Below are 15488 nucleotides of genomic sequence, written 5' to 3'. Positions count from 1 at the left end.
GTTGTAGGCATGTGGAGGCTACGGTGTTGGCCTATGGGTCTGCCACATGAACGATCTTTATACACTTTAAATCTAACTAAGAAGGAGATTGGCCATGTTATATGCCCTGCTCTATCCGTCACACCGTGTGTGACATCAAAGAATAGTGGCAGCAGGAACCAGGGCTGACCCACCAAAGTGTGTGACTGCAAGAACTACTAGAGTGAAAGTATGTTAGTTGGGAGCATGATCAACCAAAGAGCTGAGGGAAGAGAGTATGCATCCAGGGCAGAGAAAATTAGAAGCATCACATTCATTATTGTGTGGGTGTGTGACATTGTGTCCTTCCCTAATAAACAGTGATGGTTTCTTAAAGCTACTTCTAGTGTCAAGGGCTGCCAAATATGTATGCTGGTCCCCATCATAAGAGTATTATCTCTGTTGCAATTGTGCCCGTTCATGGCATAATTGTGCCATTGCCATAATATTTTCATCTTTGACTATTTTGGGCATACAAGTCTAGTAATTACAGACTTGCTGCCATCACTGACATATTAAGAGCATGACTGGCTTGCTTTCAGCCATTCCTGACAGAGTGGCAACCGCTTCTCCCATAATAATGTCCATAACTGATATATGTTGGGCATCCAGCTGTGGCACAGTGGTAGCCCCGGTTTAATGGTGGGCATCATTAGCATAACAGATGCATTAATAGTGTTATGGTGAGCAAGCATGGCCTATGATTCTAATTCCTGGGTATTTGAAGTAGAATTTGTCCATCAGAGGCATTTTTTACATGGCGGTACTCAATGAAAATGAAAAGCTGATGTTTAGGGACTGTGTATTTTCTAACAATGAAAACTGACTTGATTTTTAAAGAAAAAAAGTTATGCTTTTTCTGAAAAGGTTTTTCTTTTGGAAAATTGAGTTTGAATGCTCAAAGTAGAAAGTGGTTTTGATAGCAAAATGTGTATTTTTAAAAACTTATGCTAATGAAGAAAAAATATTACAATTCTAAAACACATTTAAAGTTGTTAGCTGAATGATAATTCAATTTGAGTTGGGGAGATTTACTGCTGTGGTAGTACCCTTTGTGGCACACAGCATGTGATGATTTCAATGTTACTTGACCACGAGCATTTAATATTGATAAACGTTTTCCTAGCATTCTGCTGATAACTTCATCTAGAATGTTTGGGTGATTACTACTGATAAATCGTTCTTAGGGTGGTCATAGCGTAATGTTAATAAGTATCATCAGCATTTTACAGTGATACATTATAATAGTAGCTCGGCAGGACTTTCCTTGAGCAGAATTAGCTCTCACTACAGAAAAGGTTGGAGACCCCTGGACTAGTCAGACAAAATAAACATGGACAGCAACCTTTTTTGCTTTTTTTATTGCTGTTTTGAACCACGGATGCGGGCAATAAAGCTTTATTATTTGATCTAACTGAAAGTGCAGCACTAAAGTGCATAACAGCTTGCTAAAATTTTACTTTATACTACCAAACCAAAATCAAAAAAAGATGAGCGTATTTTGCCCGATGGCATCATTAGCAATGTGATGTGTGTAATAGCTCAACTTTGCGTTATAGTCTGGATTGTTTTTAACTCCAATTACTCTTTAGATGGGCTCCCATGCAACAACTGAAATACTGTCAGCATCCCCTCAGGTGGACATGGGAACACCCTCTATGCTGGAATCCGCAAGCAACTCAGCAAAAGGCTTCAAACCACCCAGGACCCAGCAGCTAAAAACTCACCAGTATTCTCCCACAAAGGGCACATCAATCAATCAATCCATTTATAAAGCGCGATACATACCCGTGAGGGTCTCATGGCGCTGGGGGGGAGGAGGGCCGCCACTGATCGAAGAGCCAGGTCTTGAGGAGTTTTCTGAACGCCAGCAGGTCCCGAGTCTGTCGTAGGCTGGTGGGGAGAGCGTTCCAGGTCTTGGCGGCGAGATAGGAGAAGGATCTGCCGCCGCCGGTGGTTTTCCGGATGCAAGGAACTGGCGAGGGGGAGGTTGGCTGAGCGGAGGTTTCAGGTGGGGGTGTGGAAGCTGAGTCGGTTGTTGAGGTATGTAGGTTCGGTGTTGTGTAGGGCTTTGTGTGCGTGGATGAGGAGTTTGAAGGTGATCCTCTTGTTGACGGGGAGCCAGTGCAGGCCTCTCAGGTGGGGTGTGATGTGATTGCGTCAGGGGACGTTGAGGATCAGTCGTGCCGAGGCTTCTGGATTCGTTGCAGTCGTCTCAGGAGCTTGGTTGTTCTTCCTTAGTAGAGGGCGTTCCTGTAGGCGAGTCTACTGGTGATGAGGGCCAGGGTGACTGTTTTTCTCGTGTCGGGAGGGATCCATTGGAAGATCCTGCGGAGCATGCGGAGGGTGTTGAAGCAGGGCGCGGAGACGGCGTTGACTTGCCTGGTCATGGAGGGTGGAGTCGAGGATGACCCCCAGGTTGCGTGCGTGGTCTGTGGGTTCCAGGGCTGCGCCTAGCGATGTGGGCCACCAAGAGTCGTCCCAGGCTGATGGGGTGGGTCCGAGAATGAGAACCTCCGTCTTGTCAGAGTTCAGCTTCAGTCTGCTGTCCTTCATCCAGTCGGCTACGGCCTTCATTCCTCTGTGGAGGTTGGCTTTTGCGGTCTTCGGTGAGGGATATGATCAGCTGGGTGTCGTCGGCGTAGGAGATGATGTTGAGGTTATGTTGTTGTGCGACGTGGGCGAGTGGTGCCATGTAGATATTGAACAGCGTCGGGCTGAGGGAGGATCCCTGTGGGACGCCGCAGATGATCTTGGATTTCGAGCAGAATGGTGGGAGGCGGACGCTCTGGGTTCTGCCGGAGAGGAAGGATGTGGTCCAGGCCAGGGCCTTCTCTTGAATTCCGGCGTCATGGAGGCATGCTGATAGGGTGCGGTGGCAGACTGTGTCAAAGGCTGCTGATAGGTCCAGGATGATGAGGGCGGCTGTTTCTTCTTTGTCCATCAGGATCCTGATGTCGTCAGTGGCGGCGATGAGGGCGGTCGCGGTGCTGTGGTTGCTGCGAAAACCGGATTGGGAGGGGTCCAGGATGTTGTTGTCTTCGAGGTAGCGGGTTAGCTGTTTGTTGACGATCTTGTCTGTCACTTTTGCCGGGAACGGGAGCAGGGAGATGGGCTGGAAGTTCTTGAGGTCCGCCTTGGGCTTCTTCAGAAGGGCGTTGATCTCGGCGTGCTTCCAGCTTTCCGGGAAGGTTGCTGTCTCGAAGGAACTGTTGATTGTTTTTCGGAGGTGGGGCATGACGGTTGTGCTGGCTTTGTTGAAGATGTGGTGAGGGCAGGGTTCAGATGGGGATCTGGAGTGGATGGAGTTCATGGTTTTGATGGTGTCTTCGCCGCTGACGTTGGACCAGGCGGTCAGGCGGCTGGTGCTGGTCGCAGGGGTGGTGGACTCTGGTGGGTGCGGGGGTGTTGGAGTTGAAGCGGTCGTGGAGGTCGGTGATCTTGCGGTGAAAGAAGGTGGCAAGGGAGACGCACAGGTCTTGTGATGGTGGGATGTCGGTGTTGGAGAGTTCTTTCACGATGCTGAAGAGCTCTTTGGTGTTGTGTGCGTTGTTGTCTAAGAGGTCCTTGAAGGCGGTCCTCTTGGCGGCCCTGATGAGTTGGCGGTGTCTGCGGGTGGCGCTCTTGTGGGCTGTGTGGCTGTCAGGTGTTTGGTCGTGGAGCCATTTCTTCTCCAGCTTCCGACAGGTGCGCTTGGAGATCCGGAGGTCTTCGGTGTACCAGGCGGCTTTCTTGTTGGTGTGGTTGGTTGTGGAGGTCTTGAGAGGGGCGAGGGTGTCGGCGCAGTCGTTGGTCCACTGTTTGAGGTTGGTCGCGGCGGTGTCCGGGTCGGTGGGTGGTCTCAGGTGGTAGTCAGTTGGTCCTTGGTGACCTTGCGCCAGCAGCGGCGTGGCAGCGTGTTTTCTGAAGGTGAAGTGGACGCATCTGTGGTCGGTCCAGTGGGGTGGTTGAAGGAGACGTGGGGGCTGGACGAGAAGATGGGGTCCAGCGGCGTGGGTGGGTGTCGTCACAAGCTGTTTGAGTCCGAGGTTGGCGAGGTTGCTGATCAGGGCGGTGGAGTTGGCGTAGTTGTTGTTCTCGAGGTGGAAGTTCAGGTCCCCGAGGAGGATGTAGTCCATGGAGACGAGGCGGTGGGTGCCGACGAGGTCGGTGATCGTGTCGCTGAACTGTGGTCGTGGTCCGGGAGGTCTGTAGACAAGTGTTCCTCTGAGGGTGGTGTTGGGGTCGGTGTGGATCTGGAAGTGCATGTGCTCAGCGGAGGTGAGGGTGTCGTCGGTGTTGGTCGAGATTTGGATGGTGTCTTTGTGGATGATGGCGATTCCCCCTCCCACTCCGTTGGTGCGGTCTCTGCGGGAGATCTTGTAGCCCTGTGGGATGGCTATGGTGATGCCTGGTGCTGAAGTGGCGTTCAGCCAGGTCTCCGTCAGGAAGGCGACGTCGGGGGCGGTAGAGTCTAGGAGGTCCCAGAGTTCGATGGCGTGTTTGTGAGCGGAGCAAGTGTTGAGGAGGATGCAGGGGAGGTGGTTGGGTTCTCTGGTTGGTGGTTTGGTGGGCTGGATGCTGGTGAATCTGCAGTTCCGGCAGGCAAAGGGCCCTTGGGTGCGCTTCAGGGTGGCCCGGTAGCAGGGGTGGTCTCGTTCGGTGTTGAGTGCATGGAGGGTGCTGGGGTCGTAGTGCAGTCTGGCGTTGCTGGGGGCGCGGGGTCCAGGGGTTCCTGCGCTGGGCGCGGACGGGCTTGCCTTTAGCATGCCTTCGGTGCGCCAGTTGCGCGCATCCTCCATAAGCGGCAGAGTGGGAGGGAGGGGCAGCTGGGAGCGGGCGGCCAATGGGCGAGGGCAGGGGATACAGAAAGGAAAAGGGGCGGGGTCGTGGGGGAGCAGCAGCGGCGGGAAGCGGGGACGCAAAAGGAGCACCTAAAAAATACAGTAAACAATAACAAGCTACAGGGACAAAAGCACATAAAAGAAAAGGTAGGCAGTGCCAGGGGCACACCAGCGGCAGCACTCGGGCACTCAGGGGAGTCGTGCGGCGCGGGGAGCGACATCACTCTACACCTCAGGTAGCTCCATGGGCTCACTCTACACCTCAGCTGTAGCTCCATGGGCTCCCAATACACAAACGTGCAAAGTTCAAACCCCTCACTCACATTCAAGGCACAACAGAATATAGGCCCTGCCTACTTGGACAATCACATCTTCTAACTCCACCCCCAGACACCCCTGGTCTGCCAGATGTCTACACACACACATCCCATGCGCACACAAACAGATTGAGGGAAAGACTTTTACATCTCTCCTGAAGCTCTCTTCTTGAGCTCAGTAAGAAGCTGAAGACCTAGCTCTTCGAATAGCACACACACCAGCTCTGGCAGGTGTGAACACACACACACCGGATCAGCTCCAGGATACCCATTTGGGTAACAGTGCACTCAACATATACACAACATAGCACCGCCCACATGCTTTACTATATAGTGGCGTGTCACTCCACAAACAGAATCGAGGCAGATGCTGATTCGCAGATTTGTGCAAGCGCCATGAGTCAAAGCAGAAGGAAATGCTGATTCAGGCGCAAATGAACACCACAAACGTAGAGACTGCAGGACTGGCGCTCAGAAGCACATTAGGCACAAAGCGCATATTTAATGGGAAATAAGGTGACACTTCATAATCTGCAGACAGGAGTAGAAGACTGTAGGAAAGGCATGTGGTTGGTATCAGCATACAGAATGTAAATCTCCCAAAGCTGGATGAATAAAATGGACTCAGTAGTTTAGGGCATTTGACTGACTTTAACCATCAAAATGCTAGAGACAGAGGTTCATTACTGGTTAGTGTAGTCACAGGGCGTAGAATTGAATCTAACAGATGAGTCACTGGCACACTTGGTGGAAACAACCGGGTTCATTGGAAGGCTCCTTTAGGTCGCCCAAATCAACTATTAATAAGTGTCTAGTCTTAGGCTTTTAACCTCAGACCATACTTCATTCATTCATTCATAAATACTTTATTTCGGCCACAAAAAGTTTCACAACAAAATATTAAATTGTCTATACTCGTCTATGCTGGAAACATGTGTTGAACAACCACTTAATATAGTATAAAAATTGATTAGACAGTGTATATGATGTTCAAGAAAATAACCAGTCTCAATACATTGATTGAGGTGGATACGGATATAAGCTGGTCACTAAGTACTCCAATGCATCCCTCTAATGCATAGCTTTCCAAACTTTTCATGTTGGTGACACACCTTTTTGTGAAAAGAATTTCAGGGACACGGTAACGCGAAGAAGTACAGCGAGTGAGCCCAAACCACCTATGGTGGGTTCGGGCCCCACACACCACCCCAGAGACACACCACCCCAGAGACACACCACCCCAGAGACACACACCCACCCCACACGCACACACAACCCCCCCACACACCCCACACCCTAGAACTCGGATTACTATATTCCCTATGGTCGTTATGCTCCAGGTGAAATATATTCCCCTTTTAGGGCTGCCAGAGTCTACCAATATGTGGGAGGTTGAAACGTGTTGAAAATATCCTACTGGACTTGTTTGGAAGGAATTTCTCGGTTATTTTCATTACTGAAAAAGTCCACAGAATGTTAGCACAAACTCCTGTGCCAAGGTAAAGCAACAACCAATACTTGCGGACTGCCGCCTGAATTAGAGATAAAGATGTCACCCTGCATATGACCAGAGAAAATGGAGCACTGACGCCTCAAGATCTGAACATCTCCATGTAACCAGATTTTACATTGATAATCCAGGAGGCTAAGAAAATATTTGCACCTGTCAAAAAGAAACTACAATAGCAGGTAAAATATGCTAAGCCTAGCGTCGCTGCAGTGGAGAAAGCTTTTTGCTGCTCTTTTTTGACACTGTTCGATCTTGATTCAGCTGACCGCATGTTGATGAATGAGTAATAAGATTAGACAGACCCATCTCTGAAATGCTGTAATTGTTACATTTTGGTCGGTTTGACAAAAGGCTCGGGCGATGAAAAGGTACCACACAACTTGAAGACATATGTCCTACCAGGGGATTTGTTTAAAATGAGAGAGCTAAGCAAAAAAAATGCCTTCATATCACCTTCACCTTGAACAAGAAAAAACCAAATACAATTAACTTCGTTTAATGTTGCTGCATGCTCGATTTTCAAGGGTAAGAGCTATTCAGCATCTGTGACTTTCGGAAAAGTACAATTGGATTTTTTTTTTACAATAGTTGGGGCTTATTTGCGACTGCTTGTGGTGCTGAAAATACACCAGGCACACTGGATTACCCCCGTTAAAGGCACGCTTGTTGGAAACTCACTGCAGTCACCACAGATTAACTAAATGGTCTGGTAATTCTCCTATATTGCTTTGCATTTAAAATACATTTGAAAGGCGAAATGTAGTGTCCTTTCATATTCTACACAGAAGTTTAAGGCTGGCTCCGCCCAAAAAAATGTGGCTGATTGAAGGTGGGAAGGCAAAACAGATCATTGTTCGAGTGGACAAGCATTACGTCACCTACAGCACTCTGCCAAAGAAACTCCAGAGAGCAGAGCAATCTTCGTTCTATTCAGCTTCAGAGCTGTCCACCTGTGGATACTCCTGCATACGAAAGGGCTTCAAGCAGCCCCCCGTCCCCCCCACCCCCGGTGTCGTGTGTGGCATTCCGGGACCACTCACAGCCGCACCCGAGCACTTCACAGGTCGTTAACGACCTGTGCATGTTTAATAGGGCTTTGTTATTGTTTGCCGATTACCGGCAGACGTCTGATCGTATCTCGCGACACACCTACATATGGGGCGCGACACAGTAATGTGTCGCGCCACACAGTTTGGAAAGCTGTGCTCTAATGTATATATATTTTAAATCAGTTAAAGCTGTATTATACAATTAAAAATTACAGATAAAATTAATCTAGTTCATGGCACAGGAGTGCATTATTCATTGCAACGTCACAGCTTTATCCCCATTTTACCGCTTATAAACCCTACTAAAAAAAGATACCTAGATATGGCAAATATTACATACGGTGCAGTACTGTCAGCACCCTTAAAGCATCTTGATGCTTCCTGAATCCCAATGTATTGCACAATGGGCGAATCCATTTCCTCCTCGCCCAAGCATATGCTGGACAGAAGAAAAGGATGTGCGCTGTGTTTTCAATGAACCTTAAAGTACATAAAGAGCAAGTACCATCTCCCTGCGACCCCCAATTTGCAGTATAACTCTTACTATACGGCATACCATTCTTTGAATTTTGGGTGAGGTTTTACATTGAGGAATTGAGTTAACCGTCCCAAATTTGAATCGCAATGGAGTGTATTCAAGATATCCATCCAATATGTTATTTTCAATACATTTTTGCAACTTGGTGTTAAGTTATGTGGCTCAATCCAATATGAGCAAATACCTAGTTCTATAAGTCATTCCTTGACAAATATAAGCCAAGGAAAAGTGTTCACATTAAAGTTAGAACTAAAACCCTTTTGGGGATTTATGGCAATCCCAACTTTGTTTTGCCAATATTTATTCCCAGGCCTTTTTTTTTTTTTAATCGCAATATGTATTGAAATAGTCTATTAAGTTTAGCAAGCCCCTGGGAGTCTGTGAAATCAGGATGGTATTGTCTGCAAATAATAACGCTGGAACCAAGTTCCCACTCAATTTAGGGGGGGCGTTTGCAGATTTCTGTAAGTAAATAACCACATCATTAATGTAGAGCAGGGACAGGGTGGGAACAAGTATGCATCCATGTCTCGCTCCTCTATTGGGATTGGTTCTGTGAGCTCCCTATTGGTGCCCCAACGAACCCCTGCGTAGTTGTCACACAAAAGCTGAAGCACATTTGGCACAAAGCCCATATTTAATGGGAAATAAATCGATACCCTTCATAATCTGCTGACAGGATTAGAAGACTGAAGGAAAGGCATGCTTTTGGTATTATCAGCATACAGAATGTAAATCTCCCAAAGATGGGGGTTCCAAGAATGAAATGGAATCAGTAGTTTAGGGAATTTGACAATTACCACAAAGATATCAATGCGGTCAAATTCGAACCAGAAAGAAAGTAAGGTTTATTGCACTAACAAAAAGCCAAGACAAGAATCTAGGCAACAGGATTTATAGTTGTGGGTAATGCAGTCACAGTATGGGTGACTTTTTGCACCCTGGCATAGGAACTTTGTCCTCCTTGTTGTTTAAATATTGATTTTCGGAGCACGGACACTGGACCTTTATAAGCTCCTTGGCCCCCCCCTCTCTTTTTGATACATATATTTAGCACGGCTGTTTAGCCGTGGGACCGTTAATTTTATTCTGTTCTTTCTTTCTTTTCTTTTCGTGAGGCACACGAGACAGGATTACTTTATCAGTGGGACTTGGTTTCACAGTATACCTGGACTTCATTGCCATTGCGATGCAGTGGTATTTGCCCCACTTTCGTAACTGTAGATGTGCGCAAGGTACGTAATGGATAACCCTTTAAGATAGCAATTTAACAAATTGTATTTTAAGAAAGTGCTGGAGTCCATTTGAGTGTTCACGTTTAGGTAGCAGTATCACAGGGCTATATTACTTGCAGGACGAAGTGCGGTCCAGATATGACATTAAGATAACCCCTTTATGGTAATTTATGTGGCGATGGAGGGCATTGTACGTAAATTATTTCATGTTGCAAATTGCCTGTACGTTTCTGGGCAATTTTTTCGACAATTCCCGTTCCTTGATTATGTAGTGAGCCATTGCGCATGAGCAGGGGAGTAGTGTGCCCGATTAAAGCTCATGCGCGTTTATCTCCGGTGCTCACACATGCGCATTTAGTTGCTTCTCACTAGGATTCCTTTCCTCCCCGGAAAAGGATACCGCCTCACACCTGACCCGGCCTGTGCATTTAAACCGGCGGTTTTGCCGATGTGAGTCTCCTTTCGGCAGAAGCGTGGTCTTGGGTAGGTTGCAAGAAGGCAGCACCCGCACTCATTTGCAAGTACTTCAAAGATGTAATATCCTGCACTGTGAGCACTCGGCCCAGCACTTCAGATGATTGGCTAATGTGCCTGTATGCTGCTGTCTCTGTGTTTGTTTTTACAGCCCGGTTACTTGCAAGCGCCCATAATTCTGACCACGTAGGATTACTACACGCAGTGCTTGGTGAGCATATTCTTTGAGCACTTATAACTTTACAGTTTGTACGCTCGTTTTAAGTAAACAAACCAGGACAGATTGCTTTGCTGTATGGAGCATATATTTTAAACTTTACTAGGTTGAGGACCACTTAAACTCCTCCCCGCCTTTTTTCAATATTGATGCTATGTAGGGTAGGGGCCAAAACCACATTAAACAAAGGCCACCCCCTCTTTTTGACCAGTTACGATCAACCTGTCCTGTGTGCCTTTCTACTTTATTGCTTAAGTGTAATTGATGTACACACATGTGGTACATTTTGCGGCATCAAGTTGTCATCGATGCTGTCTTATTACTTTGTTTTGTTCTTTTTTAATTTCCTAGGCTTCATTCAGGAGTGGCCTCCACCTATTAGCTGTGACCATGATAAGGGTACACAGGTTCTACTCCACCCTGATTGAGATAAGAGGGTAATTTTTATACTCACTAAATCACGTGCACTTTACATATTCTTTATTGTCCTGACAAAGCGCTAACGACCTATGGGCAACGGAAGCACGAAACATGTTGACCTTGACAATTGACACCTAGGCATAATAGGCCTCTTGGGTCAATAATTTTTAGCAGTATTGACTGCCAAGGGTATACTTTTAAACATATCGCTGCATGTTTACCCTTGTTTTAATTTCAATCTATCACACTGGCACGATTTTTCTTTACCCCTCCTCTTGACTCATTACCCGCACACCTGCATGCATCATCCGGCATTCCTCTAAAAGATCTCCAATAAAGTGACCCTTCGGGAGACCCGTAGGGAATTGCAGCGCCGGCCCTACGAGGAGCAAACGCCCGATGATGAAGCATGACACTCTTCGGGGTGTGTGAGGGCAACAGAGGAAACACAATGTCTTTCCCTCTCATAATTTTGGGTCTTTTATACCTAGGAATCCCCCTTTCTCTTTTTCCTTTCTTTTTCTTCCAATTTTTTAAGTATGGGTGACTTTTTGCACCACGATGCATGGGTGACTTTTTGCACCCTGGCATAGGAACTTTGTCCTCCTTGTTGTTTAAATAATGCAGTCACGATGCAATATAACATTTTTCCCTACAGCCATCTATGAGGTTCAGCCAAGTGTGGCATCCTGCGTGCATTAAAATGCCAAAAAGTAAAACTGGTCAACTAACAAAACAAGATTAGACAGAATACTGTGACTTTAACCATCAAATGCTAGAGACAGAAGGTAATTACTGGCGAGTGTAGTCACAGGGCGTAGAATAGAATCTAACAGTTGAGTCACTGGCACACTTAGTTGAAACAACCGGGTTCATTGGAAGGCGCCTTTAAGTCACAAATCAACGGTTAATAAGTGCCTAGTCTGAGGCTTTTACCTCAGACCATACTTAACCCTAAGGCCATACCCATTATTCACAAAGTGTCAAAAGTGACATTCAACCCTAGAAGTCAATGACAAGAGCATCTTCATAGTATCTGTGCTGACAGGGTAAGTGAATATGTGGATTCCTCCAGGTGGGTGGCCGTGATTGCTGGAGCAAAAAGAAAGGCTCAAGATATTACTGCAGAACGTGGGTCACTCAACTAAAACTTCCCATACTGCTTTCTGCGATCCACAACTGAGGAGATACCAGCAAAACCAGGCTTGGGTGTCACGTGTAACAGTATTTTCCGATTCTTGAAAATGGTGGCAATTGTCTATTCTTAGGAAGAATGGACATGGGGTCAAAGGTTTAGTAAAATCCAGGCGTAGCATTCCACTGCATTGTACTCCTGGGGAAGAGGTGGTTAATCTGGCAAACATGTCTGGAGTAGAACAGGGAATGGTTTCTAACCATGTGTGATTTACCCAGAGAATATTTTGTTGTCACACACAGTAAAATTGATTTGTAAGCCAAAATACTTGTAAGATTCTGTCCTGCACTCCTTTCCAGAAGCACCGGTGTAGCAACATTTTTTTCTGTGCATGCTCTGTACCCATTTGTAGCAACCTTCAAAGTACCTTCCAGGCCCCACTATTCGGTTGGAGTGCTGGATTGGACATTGATAGATGTCATGGTACAGGTTCCCCAGGGATCATCTAAATAGTTTTTTCATACATTTTAGTGGTCTCTGTCCCAATTAAGCAGCTGTATTTAAGATTATTGGTCAGGTATATGGGAATGTTGTGGTGAAGGGCCTTATGAGTCATGCAAGATTTTCTCAGATGGATCCTTGCTTCAAGCAGGAGCCAGTTTAATAGTTTTAGGTCTGGACTGATATTATCAAATTTTCTGGATACCGCGACTAGTCTAGCTGCCGAGGTCAGCAAGGCTCTAAATGGTGCTAGCCACAGAAGGTTAAGTTCAAAACAATGGCCTAGAAAAGACTCCTCTCCTTGGATATCTCAATCTTCATCCTTATTTATGGGCATCCTTAGAGGATTTCCAGATTGATTTCTTGACTCAAATCTGAACAAGCATTGGCAATGCATCAGTTTCACCTATGTAATGAATAAAGAGCTAATTTTAACGATCATCGCCGGAGATCGGAGAAGTAAAGAGCTCACAGTCAGATAACACTGGAGTGGAGAGGATGTGGCTTAGCGGCCAGAGCTGTTGACTCTAGAGCTGGGGATCCCGGTTTGAGTCTCGGCAGCGCCACGCAACATCCTGTGATTTTATGCAGACCACCTAATCTCCCTTCTGGGTGATAAATCGTTATATAAATATGCACGAGTAAATGGCATTTTATTACTATCGATTCTCTAACAAGATCGGAGTGTCTGATTTCGTGTCTATATTAAATCGTCAACGTTTCGTCAATATTTTGCATCACCTTCGGTTCTAGTAAACTGAAGAAAGAGTTAATCTTATAACGCGCATAAGCTTGATGCTCAGACACACAGTGGGGGAAGATATAAAAAGACTCACATCATAAAATTACGACGTGAGAGGGCCAGATCTCAGAATTGAAAATAATGTATTTAAGCATTTACAATTCTCTACAGGCGTTGAACCAGCTTTTGCGTTTAAAAAGGAGCACACCTCCGATATCACTAGCTTTCAGAGTTGAAATACATTGGGCTGAATGATCATCTCAGGTGATGTTCTATTTTAGACGACTTCTGGATAATTCAAAAGTAATGGTGATGTGAGCTAGCACGAACCAGATTGGAGATGTTAAAAATAAATGAAGCTTCAAAATCATTTGTGTACTATTACAAATAAATGGAGATGTTAAAAATAAATGAAGCTTCAAAATCATTTGTGTACTATTGCAAATAAATGGAAGCTTCTAAATCATGTGTGTACAGTTGACAAATGTATTTCAATAAACAGGAAAGGCGTGATGTAATTTGACAGAGGACCACTCTGCGGGTTCCCCAATATATGTTCTCCCCAATCTACCATTATAGGTCGCGTTCTCCGATTATTTACTTTTGCAGGTGCTAGCGGTTGATTTGACCTACGATGTGCGTATTTGAGACAGTATTGTTCTCTCACCTAGCTGCAAAATTATTTCCCCTATCTAAGGTGCGGCAGTCCCTGCACCTCATTTATTTTTCTTCCCGCCATTCCATTGCACTAATGTCAACAACAATAAGCCATAATTAGACGATCCCGCCTTTCCGCTCTATATCGCCACATAACATTAACAAATTACCATCTATCGTACATCATTGTCCAGCATGCCCCCCCAAGCAGTTCCCCATCCCTCCGTTTCCCTCCTCTGCACTAAGACGCTCTAGATTCGTTCATCCTTCAACGTCTCTCTGCCTTCTCCCGTCCGCCATTTTGTCTGCGCTCAGCCTCTCCAGGACTTACCGTCTTCGCAGCGAGCCCGGTCCGCTTATCCCAAAGGAAGTCCGTCTTGGCGGATGCGTCAGCGGAGCCGAGACCCCGTGGAGCGGTCCGTCCGCTGAATCTGCCTGTAACTGGCCTCCTGATACCGCTGGGACGTACAATTTCCCAACCTGCCTGCTGATACCTTCGACAGTCTCTGAGTGTTACGTGCGCGCTCCCGTCTCCCAGGCACCACTGTACTAACTCTGCGTCATTACGTTAAACAATCAACAACGGCCCTACGCGTTCCCGACGTCGTGCACGTCGAGCCCCGCCTGCAGGGGTTCATCGATGACAGACACTGAGTCTGGCCGTGCGCGCCCCCTAAATTGACGTATTCAAAACATAATTCATACGTCGAATGACGGATGTGCGGCGGCCATCTTGGAGTCGGACGTTATATTCGTTTATTCAACATTTCCTGTTATAGTTGTGCGCTTTTCAATTTAATGCGTTAGCATACATGCCATCTATTAAGAACTGTAAAGTGGGCGATTTCAAAATAAAAATCCGGAGAATGTATATTTCCCAACGACTTCTATCGAAGCAGATGCAATTATAGGCTGCCATTTTTGGATTTAAAAATCAGGAGTCTCCAGGCTGAGTGGGCGTGTGTGATTTAGAGCGCTTTATTCCTGACTGATATTCTACATGCACTATGACTTGTTTTAAGTCAATACATAGGAAGTTACATAAGCCAATGAAGGCTTCCCAGCTCTGCCAATTTGACCATGTTTGAAGATGTGAGACATGTTGTGTGCCTATGTTTGACCTTTCATTATCTTGTGCATGACACATATCGAACTGGGACAAAGTATTTAGATCAGAAGTAACAAGCTGCATCCTAAAAATTATCTAATTTTGTGCAGTGTAATTATTTTGAAATTGCCCCAAAAATATGTTTGTTGTGCCAAGTTCGCTAACCTACTTTGCTTTCTGACAAAGAAGGCCTGGAACATTTAGAGCAATATAATAAACAATATAAAGTGGCCCAAGCCACCTTTTAGATTTTGCCTACACAGCGCATGCACTCATACATACCAACATTAAAAAAGATAATCAGGAGAATGTATTTCTCCCAATTACTTCTAATGTATAAGATGCAATTTCAGGTGGGGGACAGACAAAGCCAGTTTGGCTTAAAAAACAGTCTCTCTCGCCTGACTCAGATCAATTGCCATGTATGTGCGCTGTCTCTGCTAGACATGTTTACATACAGTGTGCGGCCATAGCTTATCATTTGTTACCTCCATTGTCGCTCTCATTTCCTTCACCCCCGTTTGTCTTGCCATGCAGTCATCATTTCCTCTTCTTGTGTTTGGCCCTTCCTGGGTGCATGGATCAATCAATCAATCAGACAACTTGTAAAGAGCACTACTTACCCGTGAGGGTCTCAAGGCGCTGATGGGGGTGGGGGGGAGGGTCGGGGGGGGGGGGGGTGCTGCTACTGTTCGAAGAGCCAGGTCTTGAGGAGTCGTCTAAAGGTGAGCAGGTCTTGTGTCT

The 15488-nt window shown here is 46.2% G+C and overlaps 1 protein-coding gene across 3 annotated transcripts in view; it reads right to left on the bottom strand.

Moving 5' to 3' along the window:
- CLK2 (CDC like kinase 2) overlaps positions 1–14166 on the bottom strand; it is a 55899-nt gene extending 41733 nt beyond the window's left edge. Inside the window, exon 1 of one of the 3 annotated variants that reach the window (XM_078669733.1) lies at positions 13968–14166. The gene's annotated coding sequence lies outside the window, so the exon portion shown is untranslated. The remainder of the gene's footprint in view (positions 1–13967) is intronic. The other 2 variants (XM_078669734.1, XM_078669732.1) reach the window with 2 other exon arrangements.
- Positions 14167–15488: the final 1322 nt, after the last annotated feature.

This window comes from Lissotriton helveticus, chromosome 12 (assembly GCF_964261635.1).
Source record: "Lissotriton helveticus chromosome 12, aLisHel1.1, whole genome shotgun sequence".
Lineage (NCBI taxonomy): Eukaryota > Metazoa > Chordata > Amphibia > Caudata > Salamandridae > Lissotriton > Lissotriton helveticus.
Note: the sequence above shows the minus strand (reverse complement) of the source record. Positions and strands in the feature narration are given on the sequence as shown.